Source organism: Rhinoderma darwinii, chromosome 12, assembly GCF_050947455.1.
Source record: "Rhinoderma darwinii isolate aRhiDar2 chromosome 12, aRhiDar2.hap1, whole genome shotgun sequence".
In the NCBI taxonomy this organism is placed as follows: Eukaryota; Metazoa; Chordata; class Amphibia; order Anura; family Rhinodermatidae; genus Rhinoderma; species Rhinoderma darwinii.
In genome coordinates, this window is record NC_134698.1 from 6,495,719 (window position 1) to 6,508,005 (window position 12,287).

At 42.5% G+C, this 12,287-nt stretch overlaps 1 protein-coding gene across 4 annotated transcripts in view; it reads left to right on the forward strand.

The window, feature by feature from the left end:
• The window catches only part of LOC142664947 (death-associated protein kinase 2-like), a 79,770-nt gene that overhangs the window by 38,092 nt on the left and 29,391 nt on the right, over positions 1-12,287 (forward strand). For 3 of the 4 annotated variants that reach the window (XM_075844409.1, XM_075844406.1, XM_075844407.1), the window contains 2 exons: positions 7,129-7,197; positions 7,556-7,666. The gene's annotated coding sequence lies outside the window, so the exon portion shown is untranslated. The remainder of the gene's footprint in view (positions 1-7,128; positions 7,198-7,555; positions 7,667-12,287) is intronic. The other variant, XM_075844408.1, reaches the window with a different exon arrangement.

The window sequence follows — 12,287 nt, forward strand, 5'->3', positions numbered from 1 at the left end:
TACAAGAATATAACAACTATATTACTGCCCCCTATATACAAGAATATAACTACTATAATACTTCTCCTATATACAAGAATATAACTACTATAATACTGCTCCTATACACAAGAATATAACTACTATAATACTGTTCCCTATATACAATAATATAACTACTATAATACTGCCCCCTATATACAAGAATATAACTACTATAATACTGCTCCTATACACAAGAATATAACTACTATAATACTGTTCCCTATATACAAGAATATAACTACTATAATACTGCCCCCTATATACAAGAATATAACTACTATAATACTGCTCCTATATACAAGAATATAACTACTATAATACTGCTCCTATATGCAAGAATATAACTGCTATAATACTGCTCCCTATATACAAGAATATAACTACTATAATACTGCTCCTATATACAAGAATATAACTACTATAATACTGCCCCCTATATACAAGAATATAACCACTATATTACTGCCCCCTATATACAAGAATATAACTACTATAATACTGCCTCTATATACAAGAATATAACTACTATAATACTGCTCCTATATACAAGAATATAACTACTACCGTATAATACTTCTCCTATATACAAGAATATAACTACTATAATACTGCCCCCTATATACAAGAATATAACCACTATATTACTGCCCCCTATATACAAGAATATAACTACTATAATACTTCTCCTATATACAAGAATATAACCACTATTATATTGCCCCGTAGATGTGAAATTTTTCGACAGTGTCTAAACATTCTTGGCACATTTATGGGCACTTTGATATCTCTGTACTGCACACATGACTTAATGGCATTTACGTTTGGAAGGAAATGGCAGCATGGAGATGGAGGAAGTGCAGTTAGTGGAGTAGTAGTGTATTACTTTATCAGTTTTAGATCTTGGAGTAAGTAGTTGTGTGTTATTGATGCCGTTTCCTCCTTGATATTTTTGCAGTGAAGTCATTCTGTCGTCCTTCGTGCTTGACTTCAGGTTTCACATCTAGATTTTCTGCACATTACAGCACAGCTCATTGATTCCACATGTAGAGATCTTCTATCTGTTACGTTTTCCCCCCACCATCACTTATCGTAACGTAAATGAACCTCTGTAACATTCATTAAAAGTTTTTTTTATATTTCAAGCTCCATTTTTGTATTTCTTTCATAGAGGACATTTGAATGTGATCCTGTAAATTGTCAATGAAACAGCGCCACCTATATATAAATCAGTATAAACATTGTGTTTGATTTTTAAAAGGAAATACCTAAAGCAGAGGGTCTCACCTGGCGGATCGCAGTTTGAACCGGGGCAGTAGACGCCAGATGTTTGGTCCAGTGGCAACACTAGCATAAGGCATCTGGGGCGGAAGCCCCGATATTTTAACCAGTGCCCCAGTTCGCTATCACGTTCGATTGTATTTGCATCCTCTAGTTTGTGTGGCACTAGCCACAAGGGGTGTGTGTGGCGCTATCTACAAGGGGTGTGTGTGGCGCTATCTACAAGGGGTGTGTCTGGCGCTATCTACAAGGGGTGTGTGTGGCGCTATCTAGAAGGGGTGTGTGTGGCGCTATCTACAAGGGTTGTGTTTGGCGCTATCTACAAGGGGGGTGTGTGGCGCTATCTACAAGGGCTGTGTGTGGCGCTATCTACAATGGGTGTGTGTGGCTCTATCTGCAATGGGTGTGTGTGGCTCTATCTACAATGGGTGTGTGTGGCTCTATCTACAATGGGTGTGTGTGGCTCTATCTACAAGGGGTGTGTGTGGCGCTATCTACAAGGGGTGTGTGTGGCGCTATCTACAAGGGGTGTGTGTGGCGCTATCTACAAGGGGTGTGTGTGGCGCTATCTACAAGGGTTGTGTGTGGCGCTATCTACAAGGGTTGTGTGTGGCGCTATCTACAAGGGCTGTGTGTGGCGCTATCTACAATGGGTGTGTGTGGCGCTATCTACAATGGGTGTGTGTGGCGCTATCTACAAGGGGTGTGTGTGGCGCTATCTACAATGGGTGTGTGTGGCGCTATCTACAAGGGGTGTGTGTGGCACTATCCACAAGGGGTGTGTGTGGCGCTATCTACAAGGGGTGTGTGTGGCGCTATCTACAAGGGGTATGTGTGGCGCTATCTACAATGGGTGTGTGTGGCACTATCCACAAGGGGTGTGTGGCACTATCCACAAGGGGTGTGTGGCACTATCTACAAGGGGTGTGTGTATGGCATTCTCTACAAGGGGTGTGTGGCACTCTCTACAGGGGGTGTGTGGCACTATCTACAAGGGGTGTGTGTGGCACTATGTACAAGGTCGATGTGTGCCATTATGTACAAGGGGGTTTGTGGCACTATGTGCAAGAGAGGTGTGTGGCACGATGTACAGGGGAACTGTGGCACTATCTACTGGGGGCATTGTGGCACTATGTAAAAGGGGCATTGTGTGGCATTGTCTACAGGGGGCACTGCGTGGCAACTATCTAGACAGGGCACTATGTCTGGCAATATCTGCAGGGAAACTGTGTGCCAATCTCTATAAGGGGCATTGTGTGGCACTATCTACAGGGGGCAGATAAACCTAGGATTTCTGCAGCAGCTCCACAGGTCGGATTTGCCTATGCCAAATTTGACCCATATGAATATAGCTTTACTGTTAGTTCTCAGTCCAGACCTTCACCTGACGTCAGACCCAGGTAAATGGACCTTCACTAAAAATAGTACCCCTGCCCTAAAGCATGTGAAAATAGAGACCGGGGTATAAACTAATGTAAAGGAGAAGTGGAAGCATTACCAATAACCAATCAGGCTGCTGCTTTTTTTATCCAAAAATTTAATTTGCAATTTTATTGGTCGCTTTGGCCACTTTGGCCAACACCGAATCAGGCTGTAAATGAGGCACCTTCTTATTTGTCCATTGTGGTAGTGACCTGTATTATGTATGTGAGCCCTTATGTCACGCAATGTTTTAGTTCTCTACAAATTGATGCATAGAAAAGAACAGTGCAATGCCTTCTGGGGGTTTAACCCTTGCTCAGGTATAACTTTGATGCTGTGCGGGGGAGTGTACATAGAATATTTCTAGCATTCTTACTCCAGATGTTTGAGAGTCTAAAAGTGACGGCGGACTGTTAACATTTTTGGCAGGACAATTATCGGGAGTTTTTGCTGAATTAATGGTAACGGGTACACACCTTGTAGATGTTAACCCGGAGAGCTTACAGTCTACTATTGGCACTGGCATGGTTCTCCACCACAGCATGGCATTGGTTAAGGTGTTTTTGTGGATTGGTGATCTGAGCAGGTTGAGAATTGAGTGCGTAAGCTGTATTTATATGTAAGATATTTTAATCCTCAAAAGGCCTCACGAACATGGCGGCTTTGCATCGGTTATATTCTCCCAGTGAGGGAAAGCAGGGCTGGTTATAGGCAAAGCAAAAAGGGGCAAATATTCGGGGCCTACACCATCTAAGGGCCTGAACCACCTTGCTCAGGATGTTTCACAGCAGGGTCTAACTACCAATCTCTGATGCTTGGCTTGAAAACCCAGGACATGGGCACTGTGCAGCACCATTATTTAGGCACTGTTTAGCGCTATTATTAGGGCACTATATGGTACTATTATTTAGGTAATGAATGGTTCTATTATTAGGGCACTGTATGGTGCTATTATTAGGGCACTGTTTAGCGCTATTATTAGGGCACTATATGGTACTATTATTTAGGTAATGAATGGTATATTATTAGGGCACTGTACGACACTATTATTTAGGCAATGAATGGTGCTATTAGGGCACTGTATGGTGCTATTATTAGGGTACTGTATGGCAATATTATTTAGGCAGTGCATGGTGCTATTATTAGGGCACTGTATGGTACTATTATTTAGGCAATGAATGGTATATTATTAGGGCACTATATGGTACTATTATTTAGGTAATGAATGGTTCTATTATTAGGGCACTGTATGGTGCTATTATTAGGGCACTGTTTAGCGCTATTATTAGGCACTATATGGTACTATTATTTAGGTAATGAATGGTATATTATTAGGGCACTGTACGACACTATTATTTAGGCAATGAATGTTGCTATTAGGGCACTGTATGGTGCTATTATTAGGGCACTGTTTAGCGCTATTATTAGGGTACTGTATGGCAATATTATTTAGGCAATGCATTGTGCTATTACTAGGGCACTGTATGGCACTATTATTTAGCAAAATGGAGCCCCCACAGAAAATGATCCAGAGTGGGGGGGGGGGGGAAGCTGATGTTTTTAATTTTATCATACATTTTAAATCATTAAACGATTAATTCCTAATTTTCTAATAATATAATTTCAATATAAAATGCAATATTTATTGGTGTTTTTCTATAAATTGTGCCTTCCCAAAAACCTACCAAGGATAGTTTAGGCCTGTGAAATTTAAAAAACGTAAATTTCAAATGCATCCAAAATTCAAAATTTTTATTTTTTATTAGGCCATGACCCTAGTACTGCACATATCCACAAACCGCTATCTACAAATGTGATACAAATATCACATCGGCTTCTGATGGCCTTTTGTTGGGTTGAGATTGCCGGTTGTAGATTAGGGAGCGGCCTAATATTTTTTTATTTTGCTGTAGGTGTTTTTTGCCAAGTTGTGAGGGAAGGTGGACAGACAGGTTAAACACTGCTGAGTGTTTGGGGTTGTAGGAAGCCATATAATTAGCGGAATATCCGCTATGTGTCATTAAATGGACGGATTTAGTCTTTAATCACAGTTCATGTTGGTAAATTTCCAAAATGACAAATATATCTACAAAAATTTTTTATGTGAAACTTTTTGATGGAATTTTTTGAAAAACAAAAATCCCAAATATCTATATAATGTTTTGTATTTCATATCGTAGTAACATAATAGTGACTCTATATAGTGCCACATTGTCCCCTGTAGATAGTGCCTCTATATAGTGCCACATTGTCCCCTGTAGATAGTGCCTCTATATAGTGCCACATTGTCCCCTGTAGATAGTGCCTCTATATAGTGCCACATTGTCCCCTGTAGATAGTGCCTCTATATAGTGCCACATTGTCCCCTGTAGATAGTGCCCATGTAGATAGTGCGACTCACAGTACCCATGGGGATAGCGCCACTGTGTCCCCTGTAGATAGTGCCCCTATATAGTGCCACATTGTCCCCTGCAGATAGTGCCCATGTAAATAGTGCCACACCCCCCTTGAAGGTAGCGCCACCCCCCTGTAGATAGCGCTACCCCCCTGTAGATCACGCCATTGGGACTCCCTCTAGGAGCGGAATCCCCAGCATTGGGTTCAACTGTATCGCAGATACAGTTGACAGCAGGACATACCCCTGGCCGCCCGGGACAGCGCCCAAAATCCGGGACTGTCCCGCTGAATCCGGGGCGGTTGGCAGGTGTGCATCACTTTTGTATTTTTGTCTTACGTAACATTGTTTTCTCGTGATTACGCTGAAGCTTTTATGTCCGGATTTCTGTACGTCTCTCCCAGAGTTTACAGGACACGACTCTAAATAAATGTGTCGCCTCTTACTCCAACTGTTCTCTGTATTAAGACGAGTGTATGAAACGCCAGTCTTAATAAATTGCCCCCAGTATCTTTCTCTGAAGATGCCACGCTTGGCACACACACATCATGAGCGAGGGCTCTGCCGGGCTCCGCAGTCTCTCCATGTCTCGTTACACTGAGCTTCACTCCCTGAAGTGACATTTTTGGATCGCCTCCAGCTCTCTTGGGTGTATATAGAGGGAGTCAAGAGTCCATGGACCAGAGACAAGATGCTCTCTTCAGACTCTGACTCCTGATAGCTGTGCCCAGATAAGAGCGAGGGCACCGGCCTCCGTCATGGGGGGGGGGGGGGGGAACGACGCTGTTAGGATCTCTGTTCCTGAGCAATTACTATTTGTTCTCCAGTCCTCCTCCTCCTCCATTCACAGTGCAGCCAACGATAGGCTTAATGCCATCCCATGATTGTCAGCTCTTTGGTTCAGAGGACTTGATACAACTCTGCACTATTACTAATGTATATTTATATCACTATTATGGTTTATTTCATGTTATGGTAAATAATAAGAGATCGTTTCTTAAGTTCTCGCTATTGTGCTCCGTATTGTGCTCGCTATTGTGCTTGGTATTGTGCTCGCTATTGTTCTCGCTATTGTGCTTGGTATTGTGCTCGCTATTGTTCTCGCTATTGTTCTCGCTATTCTGCTCACTATTGTTCTCGCTATTGTTCTCACTATTGTTCTCGCAATTGTGCTCGCTATTGTTCTTGCTATTGTGCTCGCTATTGTTCTCGCTATTGTGCTCGCTATTGTTCTCGCTATTGTGCTCGCTATTGTTCTCGCTATTGTGCTCGCTATTGTGCTCGCTATTGTTCTCGCTATTGTGCTCGCTATTGTTCTTGCTATTGTGCTCGCTATTGTTCTCGCAATTGTGCTCGCTATTGTTCTTGCTATTGTGCTCGCTATTGTTCTCGCTATTGTGCTCGCTATTGTTCTCGCTATTGTGCTCGCTATTGTTCTCGCTATTGTTCTCGCTATTGTGCTCGCTATTGTTCTTGCTATTGTGCTCGCTATTGTTCTCGCTATTGTGCTCGCTATTGTTCTCGCTATTGTTCTCGCTATTGTTCTCGCTATTGTGCTCACTATTGTTCTTGCTATTGTGCTCGCTATTGTTCTCGCTATTGTGCTCGCTATTGTTCTCGCTATTGTGCTCGCTATTGTTCTCGCTATTGTGCACGCTATTGTTCTCGCTCCCATCATTCCCTTTCTTCTTCCCATAATCCTTTTGCTTTGATCTGTCATGTCAAACCGTTACCGTTCACCGATAGATAATATAAGTATAGCATTATGTGCTGACCGCATGACCGTCACGATGGAGCAAGAGCATAGATATAAAAATACAGCTGCTGCAGAACTTCTTGTTGAAAACAATGAGGACATATGAATTAAATAAATGGTGGACAGAATTCTTCCACTATTTTCCTGACAAAGAGGTTCTGCAGCAGTGATCTATCTATCTATCTATCTATCTATCTATCTATCTAGTACATTAGGATATTGCTCACAGCTTATTTATCTTCTCTCTCCGCAGAACATCTCGATTTTCTGCTGACTGTTCACTAGTATCTAACGTCCATTGTTCTGAGGATACCTGGAGCAGGTAACCTAACGCCTTACCTCCATTTTTTTTTTTTTACCACCCCCCCCCCCCATTTGTGCCCTACATATATTTTCTTAGACCTTTTTTAGGCGTTCTCCTCATGTAGAAGCCATTACACCTCCGTCTCCCACTGGCGTCTCCCCATTTCCATCCTTCCATATAATCTCCTCTCCTTGGAGTCTATCATCGCCTTCTAATTCTACGACATTATTCCTCAACCATCTTGTCTTTATTTACTATACAGGAAACGAGGTCAGTTTGGTTTTGCTGTAAACTTTTGCTCCCACACCCAGCGCTCGCCCTCTGCTCAATGATTAAGTCGCACGATTGACGGGATCTTTGTTTTTTTACTTTCCAGATCTTCACTTTGATGCTGTCAAATCGACATCAGGCGGACGAGGTGGTCGGGGATTTAGAGCAGCGAGGGATCGCAGGATCATGTTTTGAAAATTGAAGCGATCTTGAAGGTGTAAGTCATCGCTGAGCCCCCAGTGCGGTTCTTGTTACATCGTTTTTACTTCTATTCTGTAACGTAAAGGGATTTGTTCTCATGCCGGAACTAGGTGTCGCTCTGTGATCATGGAAATCCAACTAGTAATAGGTGAAAAATTGTACGGTATCATTCCTCTAATCCGGCATCTGTGTATATATAAAACACACACCATATGTATATACAATGCTTGCTAAAATATATGTAGTTTTGGTGTGTGTGTGTGTATATATATATAGTTTGAGTTTTTTATTATTATTATTATTATTATTATTGTTATTGTTCACTGAATGGTAATAGTATTTTAGAACAGGGAATAATATTTGGGACATTATGTACACACTTTATTATATGAGCACTGTATAGTGGTATTATTTGAGCACTCTATGGTGGTATTATTTGAGCACTGTATGGTGGTATTATTTGAGCTCTGTATGGTGGTATTATCTGAGCACTGTATGTTGGTATTATGTGAGCACTGTATGTTGGTATTATTTGAGCTCTGTATGGTGGTATTATTTGAGCACTGTATGGTGGTATTATCTGAGCACTGTATGTTGGTATTATTTGAGCACTGTATGTTGGTATTATTTGAGCACTGTATGGTGGTATTATTTGAGCACTGTATGGTGGTATTATTTGAGCACTGTATGTTGGTATTATTTGAGCACTGTATGGCGGTATTATTTGAGCACTGTATGTTGGTATTATTTGAGCACTGCATTGTGGTATTATTTGAGCACTGTATGTTGGTATTATTTGAGCACTGTATGGTGGTATTATTTGAGCACTGTATGGTGGTATTATTTGGGCACTGTATGGTGGTATTATTTGAGCACTGTATGGTGGTATTATTTGAGCACTGTATGGTGGTATTATGTGGGCACTGTGTGTTGGTATTATTTGAGCACCGTATGGCGGTATTATTTGAGCACTGTATGTTGGTATTATTTGAGCACTGTATGGTGGCATTATTTGAGCACTGTATGGTGGTATTTGAGCACTGTATGGTTGTATTATTTGAGCACTGTATGGTGGTATTATTTGAGCACTGTATGGTGGTATTATTTGAGCACTGTATGTTGGTATTATTTGAGCACTGTGTGTTGGTATTATTTGAGCACCGTATGGCGGTATTATTTGAGCACTGTATGTTGGTATTATTTGAGCACTATATGGTGGCATTATTTGAGCACTGTATGGTGGTATTATTTGAGCACTATATGTTGGCATTATTTGAGCACTGTATGTTGGTATTATTTGAGCACTGTATGTTGGTATTATTTGAGCACTGTATGGTGGTATTATTTGAGCACTGTATGGTGGTGTTATTTGAGCACTGTATGGTGGTATTATTTGGGCACTGTATGGTGGTATTATTTGGGCACTGTATGGTGGTATTATATGAGCACTGTATGGTGGTATTATGTGAGCACTGTATGGTGGTATTATTTGAGCACTGTATGGTGGTATTATTTGGGCACTGTATGGTGGTATTATTTGAGCACTGTATGGTGGTATTATTTGAGCACTGTATGGTGGTGTTATTTGAGCACTGTATGGTGGTATTATTTGAGCACTGTATGGTGGTATTATATGAGCACTGTATGGTGGTATTATTGGAGCACTGTATGGTGGTATTATTTGAGCACGGTATGGTGGTAATATTTGAGCACTGTATGGTGGTATTATTTGAGCACTGTATGGTGGTATATGTGCACTGTATGGTGATATTATGTGTGCACTGTATGGTGGTATTATGTGTGCACTGTATGGCGGTATTATGTGAGCACTGTATGGCGGTATTATGTGAGCACTGTATGGCGGTATTATGTGTGCACTGTATGGCGGTATTATGTGAGCACTGTATGGCGGTATTGTATGTGCACTGTATGGCGGTATTGTATGTGCACTGTATGGTGGTATTATTTGAGCACTGTATGGCACTATTATTTGAGCACTGTATGGCGGTATTATATGTGCACTGTATGGTGGTATTGAGCACTGTATGGTGGTATTGAGCACTGTATGGTGGTATTGAGCACTGTATGGTGGTATTATTTGAGCACTGTATGGTGGTATTAATATTTGAGCACTGTATGGTGGTATTATTTGAGCAGTGTATCTTGCTATTATTTGAGCACTGTATGTTGCTATTATTTCAGCACCGTATGGTGGCATTATTTAAGCACTGTATGGTGGTATATGTGCACTGTATGCTGGTATTATTTTAGCACAGTTGATAATAATGGTTGTACTATGTATGTGGTACATGGTGGTATTATATGTGCACTGTATGGTGATGGTCTTAATCCACAGTGCATATTGATTGTTTGTATTGTGTATGCACTATACGATGGTATTCTATATGCACTGTATGGTGGTATTATTTCAGCATTATATGGCGCTTTTATTCCAGTACTCAATGGTGGTATTATGCCAATTGTTTGAAAGCCAGACTCATACTCACTTCTTGCCCGTGCGCAAACTGCATGCCACTACTACATTACCTAAGCAGATTCCATTAATGCCGGATTATTGGAATCTTACTGTTCATATTTTTTAATTGATACTGAACGTAAGGACTTTGTGAAGCTCAGGCAAGCAATCCGTTTATTACAGAATCTGAAGATCTCTCCAATAACATGAAATACAGACAGAGATGTTTTGCTGCTAATGTGACACTGGAACGTCTAGTCCCCAACTGTGCCGAAAACTAACTGCCTGCATCTATAGGAGACTTACCACCTCATTTCAGCTATACAGGGCGCTCTCGTGTTCTAGTACTGAAGGATAGGCGCCCGGCTATGTACAGTATTAGAGTTTTCTATTGTGACATATTCTCTTTGAAGCTCCGAGATGTCTCCTAAATGAAGCGCTTGGTGCTGGGAGATCACACCGGGTCCTGTGTACCCGCGTTTTTCAAGTTTTATGATCTTCTCAGTACAACATAAAACCTTTAATGAAATCGCTTGGGGCCACATCTACCATTTCTGTAATAATTATACTTGTCATCCATTTATCATCGAGAAATTGCAGGGTTTTTGGTTTAGTTCGTATTATATAAAGTTCTTTAGCAGGAACCTGATGTCTCTGTCTACAGTCACACAGTAAATACACTGACACAAAAGAGGAATACCAGACATTATTCATCTGTAAATGAATGGCGCAAAAATGGGCTGAAGACATTAAAAGGTCATTTTCATCAAACCTCAGATTTTACATTGTATTAGCTGCCAAGAGACAGGGGCGTAACTGGGAAAGACTGGGCCCCATAGCAGACTTTTAACTGGTGCCCCTCCCCTGGGTATCACACAACCCCCCCCCCCTTGTAGATAGTGCCTCCCTAAAGATTCGGCCACACAGCGCCCCCTATAGATAGCGCCATACAGCCCCCCTGTAGATAACGCCCTACAGCCCCATCTGTAGATAACGCCATATAGCCCCATCTGTAGATAACGCCATACAGCCCCCCTGTAGATAACGCCATACAGAACCCCCCCTGTAGATAACGCCATACAGAACCCCCCTGTAGATAACGCCATACAGGCCCCGTGTAGATAACGCCATACAGGCCCCCTGTAGATAAAGCCATACAGGCCCCCTGTAGATAACGCCATACAGGCCCCCTGTAGATAACGCCATACAGCCCCCCCTGTAGATAACGCCATACAGCCCCCCTGTAGATAACGCCATACAGCCCCCCTGTAGATAACGCCATACAGCCCCCTGTAGATAACGCCATACAGCCCCCCCTGTAGATAACGCCATACAGCCCCCCCTGTAGATAACGCCATACAGAACCCCCCTGTAGATAACGCCATACAGCCCCCTGTAGATAACACCATACAGCCCCCCTGTAGATAACGCCATACAGCCCTCCCCCTGTAGATAACGCCACACAGCGCCCCCTATAGATAGCACCATAGAGTCCCCCTGTAGATAACGCCATACAGCCCTCCCCCAGTAGATAACGCCATACATACATGTGTGATCGCTGGCAGCGATAAGGAGAACGGGGGACCGAAAGTCCCCCGAAGTTCTCCATGAGAAACCTCCAACTTCCGAGGTCTGCGCAGTTCAATAAAAATGAAAGGAGCGCTGGACACGAATGCGCACAAGCGCGACCGGTGCACAATTCATTTCTATGGAGCTGCCGACAGACCCTGGAAGTCTGAGGTTTGTCATGGAGAACTTCGGGGGGACTTTCGGTACCCCATTCTCCTTATCGCTGGACGTCCCAGCGATCCCACATGTATCCCCTATCCTGCGGATAGGGGATGCATGTCTTTTGTAGGAACAACCCCTTCAGTGGCGTCGCGCTGTAGCAGCAATAGCGGCTGCTAGCGGAGCCTCCGCCCCTAGGGGGGGCCACGCAGGCGGGCGGCATGGGTCCCCTCATGATGAGGGCCCCGTAGCAGCCAATACGGCTGCTACAGCGGTAGTAATGCCACTACCAAGAGGAATGGGGAAGGGAGGTGCTCTGAACAGATTTATGGCTCACAAAACGGTTGTCACATTTCAAGATCATTCAGCCATTGTTAATAATACTACCAATATACTGTCTCTTATGGACAAGAATATGACTACTATAATACTG